General features: G+C 46.2%; 2 protein-coding genes across 3 annotated transcripts in view; one reads left to right on the top strand and one right to left on the bottom strand.

Moving 5' to 3' along the window:
- The window catches only part of LOC143777097 (parvalbumin-7-like), a 99,200-nt gene that overhangs the window by 70,535 nt on the left and 1,024 nt on the right, over positions 1–27,641 (bottom strand). The window lies entirely within an intron of this gene.
- The window catches only part of MICAL3 (microtubule associated monooxygenase, calponin and LIM domain containing 3), a 71,641-nt gene continuing 69,190 nt past the window's right edge, over positions 25,191–27,641 (top strand). Inside the window, exon 1 of one of the 2 annotated variants that reach the window (XM_077267095.1) lies at positions 25,191–25,458. The gene's annotated coding sequence lies outside the window, so the exon portion shown is untranslated. Of the gene's footprint in view, positions 25,459–25,663; positions 25,683–27,641 lie in introns of those variants that run through there. The other variant, XM_077267094.1, reaches the window with a different exon arrangement.

Below are 27,641 nucleotides of genomic sequence, written 5' to 3'. Positions count from 1 at the left end.
TGTTGTTGTTAGGGAGTTATAAGGGTTAAAAGTTGACCAGCAATTTCTCATTTTTACAACACCATTTTTCTTTAGTGACCACATCTCATTTGAAGTCATTTTGAGGGGTCTATATGATAGAAAATAACCAAGTGTGACACCATTCTAAAAACTGAACCCCTCAAGGTACTCAAAACCATATTCAAGAAGTTTATTAACCCTTCAGGTGTTTCACAGGAATTTTTGGAATGTTTAAATAAAAATGAACATTTAACTTTTTTTCACACAAAATTTACTTCAGCTCCAATTTGTTTTATTTTACCAAGGGTAACAGGAGAAAATGGACCCCAAAAGATGTTGTACAATTTGTCCTGAATACGCCGATACCCCATATGTGGGGGTAAACCACTTTTTGGGCACATGACAGAGCTCGGAAGCGAAGGAGCGCCATTTGACTTTTCAATGCAAAATTGACTGAAATTGAGATGGGACGCCATGTTGCGTTTGGAGAGCCCCTGATATGCCTAAACATTGAAACCCCCCCACAAGTGACACCATTTTGGAAAGTAGACCCCTTAAGGAACTTATCTAGATGTGTGGTGAGCACTTTGACCCACCAAGTGCTTCACAGAAGTTTATAATGCAGAGCCGTAAAAATAAAAAATCATATTTTTTCACAAAAATGATCTTTTCGCCCCCAATTTTTTATTTTCCCAAGGGTAAGAGAAGAAATTGGACCCCAAAAATTGTTGTGCAATTTGTCCTGAGTACGCTGATACCCCATATGTGGGTGTAAACCATTGTTTGGGTGCATGGCAGAGCTCGGAAGGGAAGGAGCGCCATTTGACTTTTCAATGCAAAATTGACTGGAATTGAGATGGGACGCCATGTTGCGTTTGGAGAGCCCCTGATGTGCCTAAACATTGAACCCCCCCCCCCACAAGTGACACCATTTTGGAAAGTAGACCCCTTAAGGAACTTATCTAGATGTGTGGTGAGCACTTTGACCCAACAAGTGCTTCACAGAAGTTTATAATGCAGAGCCGTAAAAATAAAAAATCATATTTTTTCACAAAAATGATCTTTTCGCCCCCAATTTTTTATTTTCCCAAGGGTAAGAGAAGAATTTAGACCACAAAAGTTGTTATTCAATTTGTCCTGAGTACAACGATACCCCATATGTGGGGGTAAACCACTGTTTGGGCGCATAGCAGAGCTCGGAAGGGAAGGAGCGCCATTTGACTTTTCAATGCAAAATTGACTGGAATTGAGATGGGACACCATGTCGCGTTTGGAGAGCCCCTGATGTGCCTAAACATTAAAAACCCCCACAAGTGACACCATTTTGGAAAGTAGACCCCTAAGGAACTTATCTTGATGTGTTTTGAGAGCTTTAATCCCCCAAGTGTTTCACTACAGTTTATAACGCAGAGCCGTGAAAATAAAATTATTTTTTTTTCAGAAAAATGATTTTTTAGCCCCCAGTTTTATATTTTCACAAGGGTAACAGGATAAATTGGATTCCAAAAGTTGTTGTCCAATTTGTCCTGAGTACGCTGATACCTTATATGTGGGGGGGAACCACTGTTTGGGCGCATGGCAGAGCTCGGAAGGGAAGGAGCGCCATTTGGAATGCAGACTTAGATGGATTGGTCTGCAGGCGTCACGTTGCATTTGCAGAGCCCCTGATGTACCCAAACAGTACAACCCCCCCACAAGTGACCCCATATTGGAAACTAGACCTCCTGAGGAACTTATCTTGATGTGTTTTGAGAGCTTTGAACCCCCAAGTGTTTCACTACAGTTTATAACGCAGAGCCGTGAAACTAAAAATTCTTTTTTTTTTCAGAAAAATGATTTTTTAGCCCCCAGTTTTATATTTTCACAAGGGTAACAGGATAAATTTGACACCAAACGTTGTTGTCCAATTTGTCCTGAGTACGCTGATACCCCATATGTGGGGGGAACCACTGTTTGGGCGCATGGCAGAGCTCGGAAGGGAAGGAGCGCCATTTGGAATGCAGACTTAGATGAATTGGTCTGCAGGCGTCACGTTGCATTTGCAGAGCCCCTGATGTACCCAAACAGTACAACCCCCCAAGTGACCCCATATTGGAAACTAGACCTCCTGAGGAACTTATATAGATGTGTTTTGAGAGCTTTGAACCCCCAAGTGTTTCACTACAGTTTATAACGCAGAGCCGTGAAACTAAAAATGCTTTTTTTTTTCAGAAAAATGATTTTTTAGCCCCCAGTTTTATATTTTCACAAGGGTAACAGGATAAATTGGACCCCAAAAGTTATTGTCCTATTTGTTCTGAGTACGCTGATACCCCATATGTGGGGGGGAACTACTGTTTGGGCGCATGGCAGAGCTCGGAAGGGAAGGAGCGCCATTTGGAATGCAGACTTAGATGGATTGGTCTGCAGGCGTCATGTTGCATTTGCAGAGCCCCTGATGTACCCAAACAGTATAAACCCCCCATAAGTGACCCCATATTGGAAACTAGACCTCCCAAGGAACTTATCTAGATGTGTTGTGAGAACTTTGAACCCTCAAGTCTTTCACTACAGTTTACAACGCAGTGCTGTGAAAATAAAAAATCCTTTTTTTTCCACAAAAATGATTTTTAGCCCCCCAAATTTTTATTTTCCCAGAGATAACAAGAGAACTTGGACCCCAAAAGTTGTTGTCCAATTTGTCCCGAGTACGCTGATGCCCCATATGTTGGGGTAAACCCCTGTTTGGGCGCACGGGAGAGCTCGGAAGGGAAGGAGCACTGTTTTACTTTTTCAACGCTGAATTGTCTGGAATTGAGATCGGACGCCATGTCGCGTTTGGAGAGCCCCTGATGTGCCTAAACAGTGGAAACTCCCCAGTTCTACCTGAAACTAATCCAAACACACCCCTAGCCCTAATCCCAACTGTAACCCTGACCACACCCCTAACCCTGACACACCCCTAATTCTAATCTCAACCCTAATCCCAACCGTAAATGTAATCCAAACCTTAACCCTCACTTTAGCCCCAACCCTAACTTTATCCCCAACCCTATCCCTAACTTTAGCCCCACCCTAACTTTAGCTCCAACCCTAGCCCCAACCCTAGCCCTAACACTAGCCCTAACCCTAACCCTAGCCCTAACCCTAGCCCTAGCCCTAGCCCTAACCCTAGCCCTAACCCTAGCCCTAACCCTAACCCTAAACCTAGCCCTAACCCTAGCCCTAACCCTAGCCCTAGCCCTAACCCTAGCCCTAACCCTAGCCCTAACCCTAGCCCTAACCCTAGCCCTAATGGGAAAATGGAAATAAATACATTTTTTTAATTTTACTATTTTTCCCTAACTAAGGGGGTGATGAAGGGGGGTTTGATTTACTTTTATAGCGTTTTTTATATCGGATTTTTATGATTGGCAGCTGTCACACACTAAAAGACGCTTTTTATAGCAAAAAAGTTTTTGTGTCTCCATATTTTGAGACCTATAATTTTTCCGTATTTTAATCCACAGAGTCATGTGAGGTCTTGTTTTTTGCGGGACGAGTTGACGTTTTTATTGGTAACATTTTCGGACATGTGACAGTTTTTGATCCCTTTTTATTCCGATTTTTGTGAGGCAGAATTACCAAAAACCAGCTATTCATGAATTTCTTTTGGGGGAGGCGTTTATACCATTCCACGTTTGGTAAACTTGATAAAGCAGTTTTATTCGTCGGGTCAGTACGATTACAGCGATACCTCATTTATATCATTTTTTTATGTTTTGGCGCTTTTATACGATAAAAACTATTTTATAGAAAAAATAATTATTTTGGCATTGCTTTATTCTGAGGACTATAACTTTTTTATTTTTTTGGTTATGATGCTATATGGTGGCTCGTTTTTTGCGGGATAAGATGATGTTTTCAGCGGTACCATGGTTATTTATATCTTTTCTTTTGATCTCGTGTTATTTCACTTTTTGTTCGGCAGTATGATAATAAAGCGTTGTTTTTTGGCTCGTTTTTTTTTTTTTTCTTACGGTGTTCACTGAAGGGGTTAACTAGTGGGACAGTTTTATAGGTTGGGTCGTTACGGACGTGGCGATACTAAATATGTGTACTTTTATTGTTTTTTTGTTTTTTTTAGATTAATAAATGTATTTATGGGAATAATATTTTTTTTTTTCTTCTTTATTTAGGAATTTTTTTTTTTTTTTTTTACACATGTGGAAAAATTTTTTTAAACTTTTTTACTTTGTCCCAGGGGGGGACATCACAGATCGCCGATCTGATAGTGTGCACAGCACTCTATCAGATCGGCGCTCTCACTCACATCGCTGCAGGCTGCAGCTTTCATCTGTAGCCTGCTCCGGACCCGGAAGTACTCCCTGCAGGACCCGGATGCAGCCCCGCGGCCATTTTGGATCCGGGGCCTGCAGGGATAGGAGGTAGGAGACCCTCGCAGCAACGCGATCACATCGCGTTGCTCCGGGGGTCTCAGGGAAGCACGCAGGGAGCCCCCTCCCTGCGCGATGCTTCCCTGTACCTCCGGTACACCGCGATCATGTTTGATCGCGGTGTGCCGGGGGTTAATGTGCCGGGGGCGGTCCGTGACCGCTCCTGGCACATAGTGCCGGATGTCAGCTGCGATAGGCAGCTGACACCCGGCCGCGATCGGCCGCGCTCCCCCCGTGAGCGCGGCCGATTGCTATGACGTACTATCCCGTCGGTGGGAATTAAGGCCCACCCCACCTCGACGGGATAGTACGTCATATGGGATTAAGGGGTTAATATTCTTAGAACCTGGAAGATACGAGACCACGAAAACAAAACGGGAAAAAAACAAGGACCATCGAGCCTGTCTAGGATTCAGCCGTCTGGCAGACTCGAGGTAAATCAGATTCTTATGATCGGTCAAGACCACAATACGGTGCTTAGCTCCCTCAAACCAATGTCGCCATTCCTCAAACGCCCACTTCATAGCCAACAACTCACGATTGCCGACATCATAATTGCGTTCAGCAGGCAAAAACTTACGGGAAAAGAAGGCACATGGTTTCATCAAGGAACCAACAGGATCCCTCTGGGACAAAACGGCCCCTGCGCCAATCTCAGAAGCGTCAACCTCCACCTGAAACGGAAGAGAAACATCCGGTTGACGCAGCACCGGGGCAGAAGTAAATCGGCGTTTAAGCTCCTGAAAGGCAGAGACAGCCGCAGAAGACCAATTCGCCACATCAGCGCCTTTCTTCGTCAAATCGGTCAAGGGTTTAACCACGCTGGAGAAGTTAGCAATGAAACGGCGATAAAAATTAGCAAAGCCCAAAAATTTCTGAAGGCTCTTCACGGATGTGGGCTGGATGCAATCATGAATGGCCTGAACCTTAACCGGATCCATCTCTATAGATGAGGGAGAAAAAATGAAGCCCAAAAAAGAAACCTTCTGCAATCCAAAGAGACACTTAGACCCCTTCACAAACAAGGCATTATCACGAAGGATCTGAAATACCATCCTGACCTGCTTCACATGAGACTCCCAATCATCGGAAAAAATCAAAATGTCATCCAAATATATAACCAAGAATTTATCAAGATAAGTCCGGAAGATATCATGCATGAAGGACTGAAAAACAGATGGAGCATTAGAGAGCCCGAATGGCATCACAAGGTATTCAAAATGGCCTTCGGGCGTATTAAATGCAGTTTTCCATTCATCACCCTGCTTAATACGAACAAGATTATATGCCCCCCGAAGGTCAATCTTCGTAAAACAACTAGCCCCCTTAATCCTAGCAAACAAATCGGAAAGCAAAGGTAAAGGGTATTGAAACTTGACCGTGATCTTATTCAAGAGGCGATAGTTAATACAGGGTCTCAAGGAGCCATCCTTCTTAGCAACAAAAAAAAATCCCGCTCCCAACGGTGAAGAAGATGGCCGAATATGCCCTTTCTCCAAAGACTCCTTAACATAACTCCACATAGCGGTATGTTCAGGCACAGACAGGTTGAAAAGTCGGCCCTTAGGAAACTTACAGCCTGGAATCAAGTCAATAGCACAATCACAGTCCCTATGCGGTGGAAGGGAACTGGACTTGGGCTCATCGAATACATCCTGAAAATCAGACAAAAACTCAGGAATTTCAGAAGAGGGGGAGGAGGAAATTGACATCAAAGGAACGTCATTGTGAACCCCCTGACAACCCCAACTAGTCACAGACATAGACTTCCAATCCAACACAGGATTATGTACCTGCAACCACGGGAAACCCAGCACGATAACATCATGCAAATTATGCAACACCAGAAATCGACACTCTTCCTGATGGGCTGGCGCCATGCACATGGTCACCTGTGTCCAAAACTGGGGTTTATTTTTAGCCAAAGGTGTAGCATCAATGCCCCTTAAAGGAATAGGGTTCTGCAAAGGCTGCAAGGGAAAACCACAACGCCTGGCAAACTCAAAGTCCATTAAGTTCAAGGCGGCGCCTGAATCCACAAACGCCATGACAGAAAATTATGACAATGAGCAGATCAAGGTCACAGACAACAGAAATTTAGGCTGTACAGTACTGATGGTAAATGAACTAGCGATCCTCTTTGTACGCTTAGGGCAGACTGAAATAACATGAGCAGAATCGCCACAGTAAAAACACAACCTATTCTGTCGTCTGAATCCTTGTTGTTCCGTTCTAGACAGAATCCTATCACACTGCATTGGCTCAGGCATCTGCTCTGAGGACAACGCCACAGCGCGCACAGTTCTGCGCTCCCACAAACGCCGATCAATCTGAATGGCCAGAGACATAGAATCACTCAGACCGGAAGGCGTGGGAAACCCCACCATAACATCTTTAACGGATTCAGAAAGACCCTTTCTGAAAATTGACGCCAAAGCATCATCATTCCATTTAGTCAACACAGACCATTTTCTGAATTTCTGACAATACAATTCTGCCGCTTCTTGACCCTGAGACAGGGCCAACAAGGTCTTCTCCGCTTGATCCACAGAATTTGGTTCATCATATAATAACCCTAGAGCCTGAAAAAAGGCGTCTACATTAAGCAAGGCCGGATTCCCAGATTCCAGGGAAAATGCCCAATCCTGAGGATCGCCACGCAGCAGGGAGATGACAATTTTAACCTGCTGAATGGGATCACCAGAGGATCGACATCTCAGAGCAAAAAACAGTTTACAGTTGTTTTTAAAACTCAAAAATTTGGACCTGTCCCCAAAAAACAAATCAGGAGTAGGAATCTTAGGCTCTAAAACTGGAGTCTGAACAATATAATCAGAAATACCCTGTACCCTAGCAGCAAGCTGGTCTACACGAGAAGCTAATCCCTGAACATCCATGCTAGCACAAGACTCCTCAGCCACCCAGAGAAAAAGAGGGAAGAAAAGACAAAGCAGACTACAGAAAAAAAAATGGCTCTTTCTTCCCTTCTTCTGAGATGCATTTAACTCATTGTTGGCCAGTTGTACTGTTATGATCCGGTAACGTTGGAGCCGCATGAGACTTTCTCAGGAGTAGGTGGAACCTGTACTGACCGCAAATCCCTGAACATCCATGCTAGCACCAGACTCCTCAGCCACCCAGAGAAAAAGAGGGAAGATAAGACAAAGCAGGCTACTGAAAAAAAAATGGCTCAACACCTTTCTTCCCTTTTTCTGAGATGCATTTAACTATAACTCATTGTGGGCCAGTTGTACTGTTATGATCTTGGAGCCGCATGAGACTTTCTCAGGAGAAGGTGGAACCTATACTGACCGCAAATCCTAAACTGACACCGCAACTAGAAGTAGCCGTGGGATGTACCTTACAATCCTAGACACCTCGACACAGCCGGAGGACTAAATACCCCTATAGATGGAAATGGGAATCCTATCTTGCCTCAGAGCAGAACCCCAAAGGATAGGCAGCCCCCCACAAATATTGACTGTGAGTATTAGAGGAAAGACACACGCAGGCAGAAAACAGGGTTTAGCAAAAGAGGCCACTCTACCTAAATAGGAAAGGATAGGACAGAATGCTAAGCGGTCAGTATTAAAACTCTGAAAATATCCACAGCAGATAATACAAAAAGTCCACCATCTAACTAAAGACATGGAACGTATATCTGCATCTCCTGAGAATCCAACTTGACTGGAAAAATCCTGACACAGTCTAAGCTGGACAAGAAAAAACAATGAATAGCACTGATCTGTAAAGCACACAGCATGTGTGCTGCAGAAACAAAAACCAGACACTTATCTTTGCTGATTTGGTAGCAGGGCAGGAGGAACCAGACTGAGATCCAAAACTTCCAAGAACAATGGACAACTGGCAAGGACTAATGAATCCTGCAACCTTAAATAACCCAGTCAGTTCTGCAATCAGCAGGGACACCTGCCCATGACTGCAACCCTGGGACAACTGCACTACCACCAACAACCACCGGAGGGAACCCAAGAGCAGAATTCACAACAATTAATAGAAGCTGTCCCTGAGTCCACGGCTACGGAACCACATCTACAGGTATTTTCTTTACCTCCAGCATATAAAGAGTTCTCTGACATCTGTGACAAGAAGAATGGCGATCAGCTTCCTCCACACAGGCATTATGACTGTCCCATTGAGTTGCTTCCTGGGGCAGCTATTCCTTTTGGTAACGTATACCCTTTGGCGGCACCTGAGCTTCAAGCCTTAAAGGAGTATATTGATGAAAATCTGGCCAAAGGCTTCATACGTCCTTCTTCCTCACCAGCAGGGGCACCTATCTTTTTGTAAAGAAGAAGGATGGGACCCTGAGACCCTGTGTTGACTATCGTGAACTCAATAAGGTAACCGTACGAAACCGTTACCCTTTGCCTCTGATTCCCGAATTACTGGAAAGAGTCCGCCATGCTAAGGTGTTCTCTAAACTGGATCTTCGTGGGGCTTATAATTTGGTGTGTATTTGTCCAGGGGATGAGTGGAAGACAGCATTCAGATGCCGGTAAGGACACTTTGAATCTCTTGTGATGCCCTTCGGGCTTTGTAACGCCCCTGCATCGTTTCAACACCTTGCTAATGACATTTTCAGAGATTTGTTGGACCAGTTTGTAGTGATCTATTTGGACGATATACTAATCTTTTCTGACTCTCTACAGGAACATGAAGAACATGTCAAAACTGTTTTAAGATGTCTGAAAGAGAACCATCTGTATATTAAGCCGGAGAAATGCGAGTTCCATCATTCTGAGATACAGTTCTTAGGTTATATCATCTCTCCCCAGGGGCTGAACATGGAATCTGGTAAGATTCAGGCTATCCTTGACTGGCCGGTACCCAAGAACGTTAAGGAGGTCCAACGTTTTATTGGTTTAGCAAATTTCTACAGACGCTTCATTCGAAATTTTTCTGATATTGTCCGTCCCATTACTTCCTTGACAAAGAAGGAAAAGCCCTTTAAGTGGTCATCACAGGCTCAAGAAGCTTTTGATCGGCTTAAAATCTGTTTCACATCAGTACCGCTGTTGATACACCCAGATCCAACACATCCTTTCATTGTGGAGGTGGACGCTTCTGATAATGCTTTGGGGGCTATTCTCTCCCAAAGAACTGGAGAGAAGGGTCTGCTACATCCTTGTGCTTTCTTTTCCCCACAGTCAAGACATGGAATGCCAGAAAGAGTTGACCCACACAGGAGATAGATATAAAATAGCCTTTATTACAGTGAGTGGCAAAACAAAAAAGGTTATATATACATAAAATTTGCAATAAAATATACAATAAAAACAAGTACGCGATTTAATTTCAGGACAATAGAAAAAAAATATATATTTTAACAAAAAATATAATATATGGTGACCTCCAATCTTGGTTGGTACAGATAGAAACCTACTTAAAAAGTAAGTAAAAAAATATATAAGCGGTGACCACCTAAGATTTCAACTCAATAAAAACGCATTAAAGTGCATAAGTGCAAAAATTATGAATGCTATATGGTGGTAGTGTGTGAGACTACAAATTATAAAAGCACACCATTCAATGCGTGCAGAGCCACTCATGAAAGCAGCATGTAGCTGCAAAGTGAACACACCGAAAAAAGTGCTGAGTGCAAAGGAAATATTGAGGTATTCTATCTGTAAATTACCTGTGAGGAGGGACACCAGGTCCTGACACCGCGCACCCCGACGCGCGTTTCGGAAAACACTTTCCTTCGTCAGGGACGACCTGACTCCCTGACGAAGGAAAGTGTTTTCCGAAACGCGCGTCGGGGTGCGCGGTGTCAGGACCTGGTGTCCCTCCTCACAGGTAATTTACAGATAGAATACCTCAATATTTCCTTTGCACTCAGCACTTTTTTCGGTGTGTTCACTTTGCAGCTACATGCTGCTTTCATGAGTGGCTCTGCACGCATTGAATGGTGTGCTTTTATAATTTGTAGTCTCACACACTACCACCATATAGCATTCATAATTTTTGCACTTATGCACTTTAATGCGTTTTTATTGAGGTGAAATCTTAGGTGGTCACCGCTTATATATTTTTTTACTTACTTTTTAAGTAGGTTTCTATCTGTACCAACCAAGATTAGAGGTCACCATATATTATATTTTTTGTTAAAATATATATTTTTTTTCTATTGTCCTGAAATTAAATCGCGTACTTGTTTTTATTGTATATTTTATTGCAAATTTTATGTATATATAACCTTTTTTGTTTTGCCACTCACTGTAATAAAGGCTATTTTATATCTATCTCCTGTGTGGGTCAACTCTTTCTGGCATTCCATGTCTTGACTGTGGCGGTTGTTTCATACTCTAGTGTTTAGTCACTACTTTTCACAGAGCACCGATACACGATATATATTTTATTAAATTTTAATTTTTGTTATTATTGTTTTAATTTCTATTGGTGCATCTGTGTATTCTAATGCTTTCTTTTCCCGTAGACTAACCTCAGCAGAAAAGAATTATGACGTGGGAGACAAGGAATTGCTGGCTATTATTGCGGCTTTCAAAGAATGGAGGCATCATCTGCAAGGAGCTGCACAACAGATCATAGTGCTAACTGACCATCGCAATTTAGAGTTCCTTAGATCCGCTAGATGCCTTTCTCCTCGTCAGGCTCGTTGGAACTTATTTTTAAATCAATTTAACTTAGTTATCTCGTACCGTCCAGGTTCTCATAATGGGAAGGCTGATGCTTTATCCCGAATCCATGCTGTGGATTCCGTACCTGGAGCCCCGTCCAAGACCATTCTATCTGATGCCAATTTCATCGGAGTTATCCACGATCAGGACTTGTGGAAGGAGTGCAGGGAGGCCTATGAAGGTGATGTATTTCTGGCCAACCCACCTGTGGATATTAATCTTGTCTTTAAGGGTGGCATGTGGTTCAGAGATTGACGTATCTACGTCCCTGAGGTCGTCCGTCTGCAGATCCTCAAGTTGGTACATGACTCCAAGTTGGCTGGTCACAGGGGGGTACAGAAGACACAAGAGTTCCTGAGCCGATTCTTCTGGTGGCCAACTTGCCTGAAGGATACCAAGGACTATGTTCTCTCTTGCGAGGTATGTGCTCGTTACAAGACTCCTCATGTGGCACCTTCGGGTCTTCTACAACCATTACCTGTTCCGTCCCACCCTTGGGGGTCTATATCAATGGACTTTATTGTGGAGCTGCCTACATCGGGGGCATGAATACAATCATGGTTGTAGTTGATCGCCTGACTAAAGCTGCTCATTTTGTTCCATGCACCGGCCTCCCCTCAGCTAAAGATACAGTGAACTTGGTTCTACAGAATGTCTTTCGGTTGCACGGGGTTCCGGATGAGATTATCTCTGACCGTGGAGTACAGTTCACTTCAAGATTCTGGAAGGGGTTTTGCTCTGCACTCAATATTAATGTCTGTCTCTCTTCTGCTTACCATCCCCAGACAAATGGTCAGACTGAGCGTACCAACCAGACGCTGGAACAATATCTAAGATGCTATGTCAGCCATCTCCAGGATGATTGGTTGGAGTTGCTGCCGTTAGCCAAATTTTCATATAACAATTCTCAGAGCGCCTCCACTAAATTTACACCTCTCTTTGCCAATCTGGGTTATCATCCGTGTATTTTACCTAGGTCTCCAATTAATTCTCCAGTTCCGGCAGTGGAGGAAAGGCTGACTGCGATGAGGCAAAATCTGGAGGTTTTGAAGGAATCCCTGACCACAGCTCAAGAACGTTATAAGAGATCGGCTGATAGATTCCGTAAACCTGCACCCATGTCCAAGGTAGGAGATTCTGTGTGGTTACCAACTAAGAATCTGAAGTTAAATGTTCCTTCATAAAAACTTGGACAGAAATTCATTGGCCCTTTCAAGATCAACGGTATTGTGAGCTCTGTGGCCTGCCGGCTGAAGCTGCCTAGGACAATGAAGGTACATCCAGTTTTTCATGTATCTTTACTAAAGCCTGTATCTCCTGATACCTTCCAGGGACGTGTTGTGCCACCTCCGCAGCCTGTGGTGATTGATGGGCAAGAACAATTTGTGGTGGAGGAAATTATTGATTCCAGGATTCGCAGGAATCGGCTCCAATATCTGATAAGATGGCAGGGATATCCCCCTAAGGAAGACTCTTGGGAACATGTGGAAAACATCAATGCCCAACAGAAGATTTCTCGTTTTCATCAGAGATTCCCTGAGAAACCGGGTCCAGGATCGTCCTGAGGCCGCTTCTAAGGAGGGAGTAATGTCAGGACTCTGAACATTTTTTATTACCTTTTTGTGCATTACTGCCCTTTTCCAAGATGGCGTCTTTGGTCTCATGTGCACTGTGTCTTCCTGCTATAAAACTCCACCCCAGCCTTCAGTCTGTGCTAGAGTATTCTGCCTTGCATCCAGCTCCTGACCTCTGGTGACTCCCTGGCTATACACCTGCTCCTGTGAACCTGTGTGGTGATCCTGCTACTCTGCTCTGAGTTCCTGCTGCATACACCAGTTCCAGTAATCCTCCTTCATCTGCTGCTCGTGTTACTTCCATCTGCATTTGCTGGACATGTAAGCTGTTTCTGCTCTGCAAGAACCTGAGACTATTACCCAGGCCTCCCTGGTTGAGCTAAGATATTATTTGAACTGCCTTATAAGCATATCTTTCTGTGTTTTGGACTAAGCAAGGACTTATTCGTGTCAAGTATCCTCAAGAATAATTGTGCTTCATAGACTTTCTGCTTGATTGCATTTTCCTCTGAAGTTTCCTATAGACTGCTAAGCTGCTTTTTATATTTACACCAAGTGTTGTGGACTTGAGTTTCTCTCTGCACCTGTTTGAATCACCGTGTGATAATATAGACTTTACCACTTATAAAACTGTGTCCTGTAGTTGTCTTGTTCCACACAAAGAGTCTCCTGAGTTATCCCCTATAATTATTACAGTCCCCCATCCTGAGACCCTTCATAGTATAATGACCCTCATCCTAGGACCCTTCATAGTATAACGTCCCCCATCCTGGGCCCCTTCATAGTATAATGTCCCCCATCCTGGGACCCTTCATAGTATAATGTCCCCCATCCTGGGACCCTTCATAGTATAATGTCCCCCATCCTGGGACCCTTCATAGTGTAATGTCCCCCATCCTGGACCCCTCCATTATATAATGTCCCCATCCTTGACCCCTCCATTATATAATGTCCCACATCCTGGGACCCTCCATTGTATAATGTCCCACATCCTGGGACCCTCCATTATATAATGTCCCCCATCCTGGACCCCTCCATTATATAATGTCCCCCATCCTGGACCCTCCATTGTATAATGTCCCCCATCCTGGACCCTTCCATTATATAATGTCCCCTATCCTGAACCCCTCCATTGTATAATGTCCCCCATCCTGGACCCTTCCATTATATAATGTCCCCCATCCTGGACCCTCCATTGTATAATGTACCCCATCCTGTGCCCCTCCATTGTATAATGTCCCCCATCCTGAACCCTCCATTATATAATGTCCCCCATCCTGGACCCTTCCATTATATAATGCCCCCCATCCTGGACCCTCCATTATATAATGTCCCCCATCCTGGGACCCTCCATGGTATAATGTCCCCCATCCTGGACCCTCCATTGTATAATGTCCCCACCCTGGACCCTCGTTTATATAATGTCCCCCCTCCTGGACCCTTCCATTATATAATGTCCCCCATCCTGGACCCCTTCATAGTATAATTTTCCCCGTCCTGGGCGTCTCCATTGTATAATGACCCTCATCCTGGGCCCCTTCATAGTACAATGTCCCCCATCCTGGGCCCCTCCATTATATAATGTCCCCCATCCTGGGACCCTCGTTTATATAATGTCCCCCATCCTGGACCCCTTCATAGTATAATGTCCCCCATCCTGGGACCCTCCACTGTATAATGTCGCACATCCTGGGCCCCTCCATTATATAATGTCCCCCATCCTGGACCCCTCGTTTATATAATATCCCCCATCCTGGACCCCTTCATAGTATAATGTCCCCCATCCTGGGACCCTCCACTGTATAATGTCCCACATCCTGTGACCCTCCATTGTATAATGTCCCCCATCCTGGACCCCTCGTTTATATAATGTCCCCCATCCTGGACCCCTTCATAGTATAATGTCCCCCATCCTGGGACCCTCCATTGTATAATGTCCCCACCCTGGGCCCCTCCATATTATAATGTCCCCAATCCTGAACCCCTCCATTGTATAATGTCCCCCATCCTGGACCCTCGTTTATATAATGTCCCCCATCCTGGACCCCTTCATAGTATAATTTTCCCCATCCTGGGACGCTTCATATTGTAATGTCCCCCATTCTGGACCCTCGTTTATAGAATATCCCCCATCCTGGACCCTTCATAGTATAATGTCCTAAATCCTTGGCCCCTCCATAGTGTAATGTCCCCCATCCTGGGACCCTCCATTATATAATGTCCCCCATCCTGGGCCCCTCCATTATATAATGTCCCCATCCTGGAACCCTCCATTGTATAATGTCCCACATCCTGGGACCCTCCATTGTATAATGTCCCCCATCCAGGACCCTCCATTGTATAATGTCCCCCATCCTGGACCCTCCATTGTATAATGTCCCCCATCCTGGACCCTCCATTGTATAATGTCCCCCATCCTAGACCCTCCATTATATAATGGACCTGGGACCTGGGACCCTCCATTATATAATGTCCCCCATCCTGGGCACTCCTCCATTATATAATGTCCCCATCCTGGAACCCTCCATTGTATAATGTCCCACATCCTGGGACCCTCCATTGTATAATGTCCCCCATCCTGGACCCTCCATTGTATAATGTCCCCCATCCTGGACCCTCCATTGTATAATGTCCCCCATCCTGGACCCTCCATTGTATAATGTCCCCCATCCAGGACCCTCCATTATATAATGTCCCCCATCCTGGACCCTCCATTATATAATGTCCCCCATCCTGGACCCCTCGTTTATATAATGTCCCCCATCCTGGACCCTCCATTATATAATGTCCCCCATCCTGGGCCCTTCCATTGTATAATGTCCCCCATCCTGGACCCTCCATTATATAATGTCCCCCATCCTGGACCCTCCATTATATAATGTCCCCCATCCTGAGCCCCTCCATAGTATAATGCCCCCCATCCTGGACCCCTCCATTGTATAATGTCCCCCATCCTGGACCCCTCCATTGTATAATGTCCCCCATCCTGGACCCCTCCATTGTATAATGTCCGCCATCCTGGACCCCTCCATTGTATAATGTCCGCCATCCTGGGACCCTCCATTGTATAATGTCCCCCATCCAGGACCCTCCATTGTATAATGTCCGCCATCCTGGACCCTCCATTGTATAATGTCCCCCATCCTAGACCCTCCATTATATAATGGACCTGGGACCTGGGACCCTCCATTATATAATGTCCCCCATCCTGGACCCCTCGTTTATATAATGTCCCCCATCCTGGACCCTCCATTATATAATGTCCCCCATCCTGGGCCCTTCCATTGTATAATGTCCCCCATCCTGGACCCTCCATTATATAATGTCCCCCATCCTGGACCCCTCCATTGTATAATGTCCCCCATCCTGGACCCTCCATTATATAATGTCCCCCATCCTGAGCCCCTCCATAGTATAATGTCCCCCATCCTGGACCCCTCCATTGTATAATGTCCGCCATCCTGGACCCTCCATTATATAATGTCCCCCATCCTGGACCCTCCATTATATAATGTCCCCCATCCTGGACCCTCCATTGTATAATGTCCCCCATCCTGGACCCTCCATTGTATAATGTCCCCCATCCTGGACCCTCCATTGTATAATGTCCCCCATCCTAGACCCTCCATTATATAATGGACCTGGGACCTGGGACCCTCCATTATATAATGTCCCCCATCCTGGACCCTCCATTATATAATGTCCCCCATCCTGAGCCCCTCCATAGTATAATGTCCCCCATCCTGGACCCCTCCATTGTATAATGTCCGCCATCCTGGACCCTCCATTATATAATGTCCCCCATCCTGGACCCTCCATAGTATAATGTCCCCCATCCTGGACCCTCCATTGTATAATGTCCCCCATCCTGGACCCTCCATTGTATAATGTCCCCCATCCTAGACCCTCCATTATATAATGGACCTGGGACCTGGGACCCTCCATTATATAATGTCCCCCATCCTGGACCCCTCGTTTATATAATGTCCCCCATCCTGGACCCTCCATTATATAATGTCCCCCATCCTGGGCCCTTCCATTGTATAATGTCCCCCATCCTGGACCCTCCATTATATAATGTCCCCCATCCTGGACCCTCCATTTTATAATGTCCCCCATCCTGAGCCCCTCCATAGTATAATGTCCCCCATCCTGGACCCTCCATTATATAATGTCCCCCATCCAGGACCCTCCATTGTATAATGTCCCCCATCCTGGACCCTCCATTGTATAATGTCCCCCATCCTAGACCCTCCATTATATAATGGACCTGGGACCCTCCATTATATAATGTCCCCCATCCTGGACCCCTCGTTTATATAATGTCCCCCATCCTGGACCCTCCATTATATAATGTCCCCCATCCTGGACCCTCCATTATATAATGTCCCCCATCCTGAGCCCCTCCATAGTATAATGTCCCCCATCCTGGACCCCTCCATTGTATAATGTCCCCCATCCTGGACCCTCCATTATATAATGTCCCCCATCCTGGACCCTCCATTATATAATGTCCCCCATCCTGAGCCCCTCCATAGTATAATGTCCCCCATCCTGGACCCCTCCATTGTATAATGTCCCCCATCCTGGACCCCTCCATTGTATAATGTCCGCCATCCTGGACCCTCCATTATATAATGTCCCCCATCCTGGACCCCTCTATTATATAATATCCCCCATCCTGGACCCTCCATTATATAATGTCCCCCATCCTGGAGCCCTCTATTATATAATATCCCCCATCCTGGACCCTCCATTGTATAATGACCCCCATCCTGAGCCCCTCCATAATATAATGTCCCCCATCCTGAGACCCTCCATGGTATAATGCGCCCACTCTGTCCCCTCCATTGTATAATGTCCCCCATCCTGAGCCCCTCCATAGTATAATGTCCCATTAGCCATCGGCGTACATTGCAGTGCAGAGAGCTGGAGGGTCCTCAGATGCACATCAAGCTGAAATAGGTGCTGTGTCGCCGGGCCCCCTCCATCTATGGGCCCCGATGCAGCTGCACTGGCGCAATGTCCGCCACTGAACTGGCTCATGTGATCCCCATTTTGCCCAGTAGATGGCGATCACTATTCGTCTTTTCTCCAGTGCCAGTGCAGCGGACGCTCAGATACAGCAGCACCGCTATCAAAATAAGAAGCTGCTATTACAACCACAAGTACTGACAACGCAGATCAACCCAATATGGAAGACAAGTATTTCATTTATTCTAAGACCATATCTGAAGAGCTGCGATATCAGGAGAGAGCTCTTATCCCAGCCTAAGAATAGAAATTATCAGTGTGAAAACAGAACTAGAAGCGGAACATTCACAAGACTGATCATATATATAAGGACTATAAAACTGTGAGACCTCAGCCTCCCTGCACAAATAAATCCTCACATTACATTTACCAGCAGCCACCACTAGGGGGAGCTCCCTGTATACAGAGATACATGATAAGATCCTGTCTGCAGCCACCACTAGGGGGAGCTTCCTGTATACAGAGATACATGATAAGATCCTGTCTGCAGCCACCACTAGGGGGAGCTCCCTGTATACAGAGATACATGATAAGATCCTGTCTGCAGTCACCACTAGGGGGAGCTCCCAGTATACAGAGATACATGATAAGATCCTGTCTGCAGCCACCACTAGGGGGAGCTCCCTGTATACAGAGATACATGATAAGATCCTGTCTGCAGTCACCACTAGGGGACGCTCCCTGTATACAGAGATACATGATAAGATCCTGTCTGCAGTCACCACTAGGGGGAGCTCCCTATATACAAAGATACATGATAAGATCCTGTCTGCAGCCACCACAAGGGGGAGCTCCCTGTATACTGAGATACATGATAAGATCATGTCTGCAGTCACCACTAGGGGACGCTCCCTGTATACAGAGATACATGATAAGATCCTGTCTGCAGTCACCACTAGGGGGAGCTCCCTATATACAAAGATACATGATAAGATCCTGTCTGCAGCCACCACAAGGGGGAGCTCCCTGTATACTGAGATACATGATAAGATCCTGTCTGCAGCCACCACTAGAGGGAGCTCCCTGTATACAGAGATATATAACATAAGATTCTGTCTGCAGTCACCGCTAGGGGGAGCTCCCTGTATACAAAAATACATGATAAGGTCCTGTCTGCAACCACCACTAGGGGGAGCTCCCTGTATACAGAGATACATGATAAGATCCTGTCTGCAGTCACCACTAGGGGGAGCTCTCTGTATACAGGGATACATGATAAGATCCTGTCTGCAGTCACCACTAGGGGGAGCTCCCTGTATACAGAGATACATGATGAGATCCTGTCTGCAGCCACCACTAGGGGGAGCTCCCTGTATACAGAGATACATGATAAGATCCTGTCTGCGGTCACCACTAGGGGGAGCTCCCTGTATACAGAGATACATGATAAGATCCTGTCTGCGGCCACCACTAGGGGGAGCTCCCTGTATACAGAGATACATGATAAGATCCTGTCTGCAGCCACCACTAGGGGGAGCTCCTTGTATACAGAGACACATGATAAGATCCTGTCTGCAGCCACCACTAGGGGGAGCTCCCTGTATACAGAGATACATGATAAGATCCTGCCTGCAGCCACCACTAGGGGGAGCTCCCTGTATACAGAGATACATGATAAGATCCTGTCTGCAGCCACCACTAGGGGGAGCTCCCAGTATACAGAGATACATGATAAGATCCTGTCTGCAGCCACCACTAGGTGGAGCTCCCAGTATACAGAGATACATGATAAGATCCTGTCTGCAGCCACCACTAGGGGGAGCTCCCTGTATACAGAGATACATGATAAGATCCTGTCTGCAGCCACCACTAGGGGGAGCTCCTTGTATACAGAGACACATGATAAGATCCTGCCTGCAGCCACCACTAGGGGGAGCTCCCTGTATACAGAGATACATGATAAGATCCTGTCTGCAGCCACCACTAGGGGGAGCTCCCTGTATACAGAGATACATGATAAGATCCTGTCTGCAGCCACCACTAGGGGGAGCTCCCTGTATACAGAGATACATGATAAGATCCTGTCTGCAGCCACCACTAGGGGGAGCTCCCAGTATACAGAGATACATGATAAGATCCTGTCTGCAGCCACCACTAGGGGGAGCTCCTTGTATACAGAGACACATGATAAGATCCTGCCTGCAGCCACCACTAGGGGGAGCTCCCAGTATACAGAGATACATGATAAGATCCTGTATGTAGCCACCACTAGGGGGAGCTCCCTGTATACAGAGGTACATGATAAGATCCTGTCTGCAGCCACCACTAGGGGGAGCTCCCTGTATACAGAGATACATGATAAGATCCTGTCTGCAGGATCAGTAATGTAATGTATGTACACAGTGACTGCACCAGCAGAATAGTGAGTGCAGCTCTGCAGTATAATACAGGATGTAACTCAGGATCAGTAATGTAATGTATGTACACAGTGACTGCACCAGCAGAATAGTGAGTGCAGCTCTGGGGTATAATACAGGGTGTAACTCAGGATCAGTAATGTAATGTATGTACACAGTGACTGCACCAGCAGAATAGTGAGCGCAGCTCTGGAGTATAATACAGGATGTAACTCAGGATCAGTAATGTAATGTATGTACACAGTGACTGCACCAGCAGAATAGTGAGTGCAGCTCTGGAGTATAATACAGGATGTAACTCAGGATCAGTAATGTAATGTATGTACACAGTGACTGCACCAGCAGAATAGTGAGTGCAGCTCTGGAGTATAATACAGGAGGTAACTCAGGATCAGTAATGTAATGTATGTACACAGTGACTGCACCAGCAGAATAGTGAGTGCAGCTCTGGGGTATAATACAGGATGTAACTCAGGATCAGTAATGTAATGTATGCACACAGTGACTGCACCAGCAGAATAGTGAGTGCAGCTCTGGGGTATAATACAGGATGTAACTCAGGATCAGTAATGTAATGTATGTACACAGTGACTGCACCAGCAGAATAGTGAGTGCAGCTCTGGAGTATAATACAGGATGTAACTCAGGATCAGTAATGTAATGTATGTACACAGTGACTGCACCAGCAGAATAGTGAGTGCAGCTCTGGAGTATAATACAGGATGTAACTCAGGATCAGTAATGTAATGTATGTACACAGTGACTGCACCAGCAGAATAGTGAGTGCAGCTCTGGGGTATAATACAGGATGTAACTCAGGATCAGTAATGTAATGTGTGTACACAGTGACTGCACCAGCAGAATAGTGAGTGCAGCTCTGGATAGGATACAGGAGGTGACGGAGGATCAGCACATCGGGATGCAGATGGAGCAGCATACTTTCCCAGTGCCGGTATATACCGTATACCTGTTTCCCCGGGGTCTGGGCGCTTTTTCTTTTTTTCTGGACATATAGGGCTGTGGATTTCATCATCTCCCTCAGGGATTCCCCATGCACAGAGGATGACATCACCACGGAGGCTTCTGATTGGTCGGCTCGGCTGTGATTTCAAAAGCGTGTTAATTAGCACCATGTGTTGTGACAATCTGACCAGCGGCGACAACCAATTAACCCTTTCACGTTCTGTACAGAAATCTGCTCTGATTGTGAAAACTCAACCTGGAGAAAACAGATAGGAAATTTCAGTGCTGCAAGCTGCCTCAGTTCTGCTGAAGGTCGTCTCAAGGTGACGTCCGGCTCCGTCCTCCAGTAATTGCTGTTTATGCCAAATTCCTGAAATAAACCGTAATTATCTCCAATATACGGATCACAGACCATTCTGATTACTGAGTTCGTCCCAGGTGGCGCCCCCTCAGCTGGTGGTCATTACCGGTCATTACAGCGGGGCATGGAACAGCGAAAACTGCGGCAATCACGGGGTTAATAAGAGACCGACCATCGAGAGTACCGCATAGGAGGGGCTGAGATACACAGGAGGGGCTGAGATACACGGCCAAGCGTACCACACAGGAGGGGCTGAGAAACACGGCAGAGCGTACCACAAAGGAGGGGTTGAGATTCACAGCCGAGTGTACCGCACAGGAGGGCTGAGATACACGGTCGAGCGAACCACAAAGGATGGGTTGAGATTCACGGCCGAGCGTATCACACAGGATGGGCTGAGATACACAGGAGGGCTTGAGATACACAGGAGGAGCTGAGATACATAGCCGAGCATACCACACAGGAGGGGCTGAGATACATGGCCAAGCGTACCGCACAGGAGGGGCTGAGATACACAGGAGGGGCTGAGATACATGGCTGAGCGTACCACACAGGAGGGGATAAAATACGCAGCCGAGTGTCGCCACCTCACACGAGCAGCTTCTGTCATAGACACTTTTCTGTCTGCTCCTCTCTATCTCCTTCTGTGCTCTCTGCTCCTCGGTTTCTGCTCCTGTGCTCCCTGCTCCAGTGCTCTCTGCTCCTCGGTCTCTGCATCTTTGCTCTCTCCTTCAGTGCCCTCTCCTCCTGTGTTCTCTGACCCTGTGTGCTCTGCTCCTGTGCTCTCTCTTTCTGTGTTCTCTGCTCCTGTGCTCTTTGCTAATGTGCTCTCTCTGCTATTGTGCTCTCTGCTCCTGTGCTCCCTACTCCTGTGCTCCCTGCTCCTGTGCTCTCTGCTCCTGTGCTTTCTGTCTCTGCTCCTGTGCTCTTTGTCTCTGCTCCTGTGCTCTCTGCTTTCTGTCTCTGGTCCTGTGCTGTTGACTCCTGTCCTCTCTGTCTCTGCTCTCGTGCTCTCTCCTTCTGTGCTTCCTGCTCCTGTGCTATCTGCCCCTGTGCGCTGGTCTCCTGTGTTCTCTGTCTTTGCTCCTGTGCTGTCTGCTCCTGTGCTCTCTCCTCCTGTGCTCCCTGCTCCTTTGCTCTCCTCCTCTGTTCTCTGTCTCTGCTCCTGTGCTGTCCTCCTGTGTTCTCTGTTTCTGCTCCTGTGCTCTCTCCTCCTGGGTTCTCTATCTCTGCCTCTATGCTCACTGCTCCTTTGCTCTCCTCCTATGTTTTCTGTCTCTACTCCTGTGCTGTCTGTTCCTGTTCTCTCTCCTCCTGTGCTTTCTGTCTCTGCTCCTGTGCTCTCTGCTCCTGCACTCAGTCTCTGCTCCTGTGCTCCCTGCTCTTTTGCTCTCCTCTTCTGTTCTCTGTCTCTGCTAGTGTGCTCTCTCCTCCTGTGCTCCCTTCTCCTGTGCTCTCTCCTCCTGTGTTCTCTCCTCCTGTGCTCCCTGCTCCTGTGCTCTTTCCTCCTGTGCTATCTCCTCCTGTGCTATCTGCTTCTATGCTCTCTGCTCCCTTCTCCTGTGTTCTCTGCTCCTGTGCTCTTTCCTCCTGTGTTCCCATGCTCTCTGCTCCTGTGCTCCCTCCTCCTGTGTTCTCTCCTCCTGTGCTCCCTTCTCCTGTGTTCTCTGCTCCTGTGCTCCCTGCTCTTGTTTGCTCTCCTCCTCTGTCCTCTGTCTCTGCTCCTGTTCTCCCTTCTCCTGTGCGCTCTCCTCCTGTGTTCTCTGCTCCTGTGCTCTCTGCTCCTGTATGCTTTCCTCCTCTGTTCTCTGTCTCTGCTCCTGTGCTGTCCTCCTGTGTTCTCTGTTTCTGCTCCTGTGCTCTCTCCTCCTGGGTTCTCTATCTCTGCCTCTATGCTCACTGCTCCTTTGCTCTCCTATGTTTTCTGTCTCTACTCCTGTGCTATCTGTTCCTGTTCTCTCTCCTCCTGTGCTTTCTGTCTCTGCTCCTGTGCTCTCTGCTCCTGCACTCAGTCTCTGCTCCTGTGCTCCCTGCTCTTTTGCTCTCCTCTTCTGTTCTCTGTCTCTGCTAGTGTGCTCTCTCCTCCTGTGCTCCCTTCTCCTGTGCTCTCTCCTCCTGTGTTCTCTCCTCCTGTGCTCTTTCCTCCTGTGCTATCTCCTCCTGTGCTCTCTGCTTCTATGCTCTCTGCTCCCTTCTCCTGTGTTCTCTGCTCCTGTGCTCTTTCCTCCTGTGTTCCCATGCTCTCTGCTCCTGTGCTCCCTCCTCCTGTGTTCTCTCCTCCTGTGCTCCCTTCTCCTGTGTTCTCTGCTCCTGTGCTCCCTGCTCTTGTTTGCTCTCCTCCTCTGTCTCTGCTCCTGTTCTCCCTTCTCCTGTGCGCTCTCCTCCTGTGTTCTCTGCTCCTGTGCTCTCTGCTCCTGTATGCTTTCCTCCTCTGTTCTCTGTCTCTGCTCCTGTGCTCTCTCCTACTGTGCTCCCTCCTCCTGTGCTCCCTCCTCCTGTGCTCCCTCCTCCTGTGCTCCCTTCTCCTGTGCTCTCTCCTCCTGTGTTCTCTGCTCCTGTGCTATCTGCTCCTGTGCTTTCTGTCTCTGCTCCTGTGCTCTCTCCTCATGTGCTCCCTACTCCTGTGCTCTCTACTCCTGTGCTCCCTTCTCCTGTGTTCTCTGCTCCTGTGCTCTCTTCTCCTATGCTTTCTGTCTCTGCCCCTGTGCTCTCTGCTCCTGTGTGTTCTCCTCCTCTGTTCTCTGTCTCTGCTCCTGTGCTCTCTCCTCCTGAGCTCTCTCCTCCTGTGTTCTCTGCTCCTGTGCTCTCTGCTCCTGTATACTCTCCTCCTCTGTTCTCGGTCTCTGCTCCTGTGCTCTCTCCTCCTGTGCTCCCTTCTCCTGTGCTCTCTCCTCCTGTGCTCCTGTACTATCTGCTCCTGTGCTTTCTGTCTCTGCTCCTGTGCTCTCTGCTCCTGTATACTCTCCTCCTCTGTTCTCGGTCTCTGCTCCTGTGCTCCCTTCTCCTGTGCTCTCTCCTCCTGTGCTCCTGTACTATCTGCTCCTGTGCTTTCTGTCTCTGCTCCTGTGCTCTCTCCTCCTGTGCTCCCGACTCCTGTGCGCTCTACTCCTGTGCTCCCTTCTCCTGTGTTCTCTGCTCCTGTGCTATCTGCTCCTGTGCTTTCTGTCTCTGCTCCTGTGCTCTCTCCTCTTGTGCTCCCTTCTCCTGTGTTCTCTGCTCCTGTGCTTTCTGTCTCTCCTCCTGTACTCTCTCCTTCTGTGCTCTCTCCTCCTGTGCTCCCTGCTCCTGTGTCCTCTCCTCCTGTGCTCTCTCCTCCTGTGCTCTCTCCTCCTATGCTCTCTTCTCCTGTGCTCCCTGCTCCTGTGCTCTCTCCTCCTGTGCTCTCTCCTCCTGTGCTCCCTGCTCCTGTGCTCTCTTCTCCTGTGCTTTCTGTCTCTGCTCCTGTGCTCTCTCCTTCTGTGCTCTCTTCTGTAGTTTGCGGCTCAGGATCTCTGCTTGCTGCCAGTGAATGGAAACCTCTGACACCCACAGATCCCATCCTGACCTGATAACAACTAGTTACAAATGTATCCCAGTCTGACACATTGCAACAAACCACCAGCACAGCACGGAGATGAGAGCAGCTGACATTTACACTGTAACAAACCCTCAGCTCTGAGAAGTACTAGACCTGTTAGTAAGGCCACAGACGGTTTTGGATGTCTGCAGCGACTGGAGGGTTAAGTGTCCAGACCGGTGACTGCGGCTGAGAAACGGGAAGTGAGAGCGGAAGTGGCGGCCGATACTCTGTACTGCCGGTAATCTGCGGGGGGTGGAGAGTCGGTGACCGCAGCGTTCTGCCGCCTGCTCCACACTCAGGATCCGGTGGGAAGACCTGGGCCGGCACCGTCCGGCTCCTCCCCGCTCCCTGCATGGAGTTTTCTCTTGTTTCAACCACATTAAAGGGAATCTGTCACCCCAAAATTCGCCTATAAGCTGCGGCCACCGGCATCAGGGGCCTATCTACAGCATTCTGTAACAGTGAGACGGACCTGCGGTAACATCACGATATACGGAGCCGCCGACACCCGAGAGGCCGCCCACATGTATGAGGTAAGGGGAATCCCAGGGGTGCCATAAACAGGGGGCTTCATCACCATCACCATGGTAACCATGACGAGAAGCAAGATCATCACTCAGGAGCCGGAGAAGGAGGCGACGTATCTGATAGAAAAGGGGGAATGTTCACAGCCAAAACATGAGCACAGGTAGAATACGGACGTGGCAGCCGGGGGTCCTCCGTAACGGGGTGACGGCACTACACCGACATATGGCAGGTGAGAGCCCGGAGATCACAGACGGAGCAGCCATCATCAGCTCCATGAGAGGAAACAGCAACACTCCCATCATGTACCACAGACAGAAAATACCGCCCCTATATACAAGAATATACCTACCATAATACTGCCCCTATGTACAAGAATGTAACCACTATAATACTGCTCCTATGTACAAGAATATAACTACTATAATACTGCTCCTATGTACAAGACTATAACTACTATAATACTGCTCCTATGTACAAGAATATAACTACTATAATACTGCCCCCTATGTACAAGAATATAACTACTATAATACTGCCCCTATGTACAAGAATATAACTACTATAATACAGCCCCTATGTACAAGAATATAACTACTATAATACTGCCCCCTATGTACAAGAATATAACTACTATAATACTGCCCCCTATGTACAAGAATATAACTACTATAATACAGCCCCTATGTACAAGAATATAACTACTATAATACTGCCCCCTATGTACAAGAATATAACTACTATAATACTGCCCCCTATGTACAAGAATATAACTACTATAATACAGCCCCTATGTACAAGAATATAACTACTATAATACTGCCCCCTATGTACAAGAATATAACTACTATAATACTGCCCCCTATGTACAAGAATATAACTACTATAATACTGCTCCTATGTACAAGGATATAACTACTATAATACTGCCCCCTATGTACAAGAATATAACTACTATAATACTGCTCTGATGTACAAGAATATAACTACTATAATACTGCCCCTATGTACAAGAATATAACTACTATAATACTGCTTCTATGTACAAGAATATAACTACTATAATACTGACCCCTATGTACAAGAATATAACTACTATAATACTGCTCCTATGTACAAGAATATAACTACTATAATACTGCCCCTATGTACAAGAATATAACTACCATAATACTGCCCCCTATGTACAAGAATATAACTACTATATTACTGCCCCTATGTACAAGAATATAACTACTATAATACTGTCCCTATGTACAAGAATATAACTACTATAATACTGCCCCTATGTACAAGAATATAACTACTATAATACTGTCCCTATGTACAAGAATATAACTACTATAATACTGCTCCTATGTACAAGAATATAACTACTATAATACTGCTCCTATGTACAAGAATATAACTACTATAATACTGCTCCTATGCACAAGAATATAACTACTATAATACTGCCCCCTATGTACAAGAATATAACTACTATAATACTGCTCCTATGTACAAGAATATAACTACTACAATACTGCTCCCATGTACAAGAATATAGCTACTATAATACTGCCCCCTATGTACAAGAATATAACTACTATAATACTGCTCCTATGTACAAGAATCTAACTACTACAATACTGCCCCTATGTACAAGAATATAACTACTATAATACTGCTCCTATGTACAAGAATATAACTACTATAATACTGCTCCCTATATACAAGAATATAACTACTATAATACTGCTCCTATGTACAAGAATAAAACTACTATAATACTGCTCCTATATACAAGAATATAACTACTATAATACTGCTCCTGTGTACAGGAATATAACTACTATAATACTGCCCCTATGTACAAGAATATAACTACTATAATACTGCTCCTATGTACAAGAATATAACTACTATAATACTGCTCCCTATGTACAAGAATATATCTACTATAATACTGCTCCCATGTACAAGAATATAGCTACTATAATACTGCCCCCATGTACAAGAATATAACTACTATAATACTGCTCCTATGTACAAGAATATAACTACTATAATACTGCTCCCTATGTACAAGAATATAACTACTATAATACTGCTCCTATGTACAAGAATATAACTACTATAATACTGCTCCTATGCACAAGAATATAACTACTATAATACTGCTCCCTATGTACAAGAATATAACTACTAT

Source organism: Ranitomeya variabilis, chromosome 5 (assembly GCF_051348905.1).
Source record: "Ranitomeya variabilis isolate aRanVar5 chromosome 5, aRanVar5.hap1, whole genome shotgun sequence".
NCBI classification, from domain to species: domain Eukaryota; kingdom Metazoa; phylum Chordata; class Amphibia; order Anura; family Dendrobatidae; genus Ranitomeya; species Ranitomeya variabilis.
The sequence above is the reverse complement of the archived record's forward strand: the minus strand, read 5'-3'. Positions and strand labels throughout refer to the sequence as shown.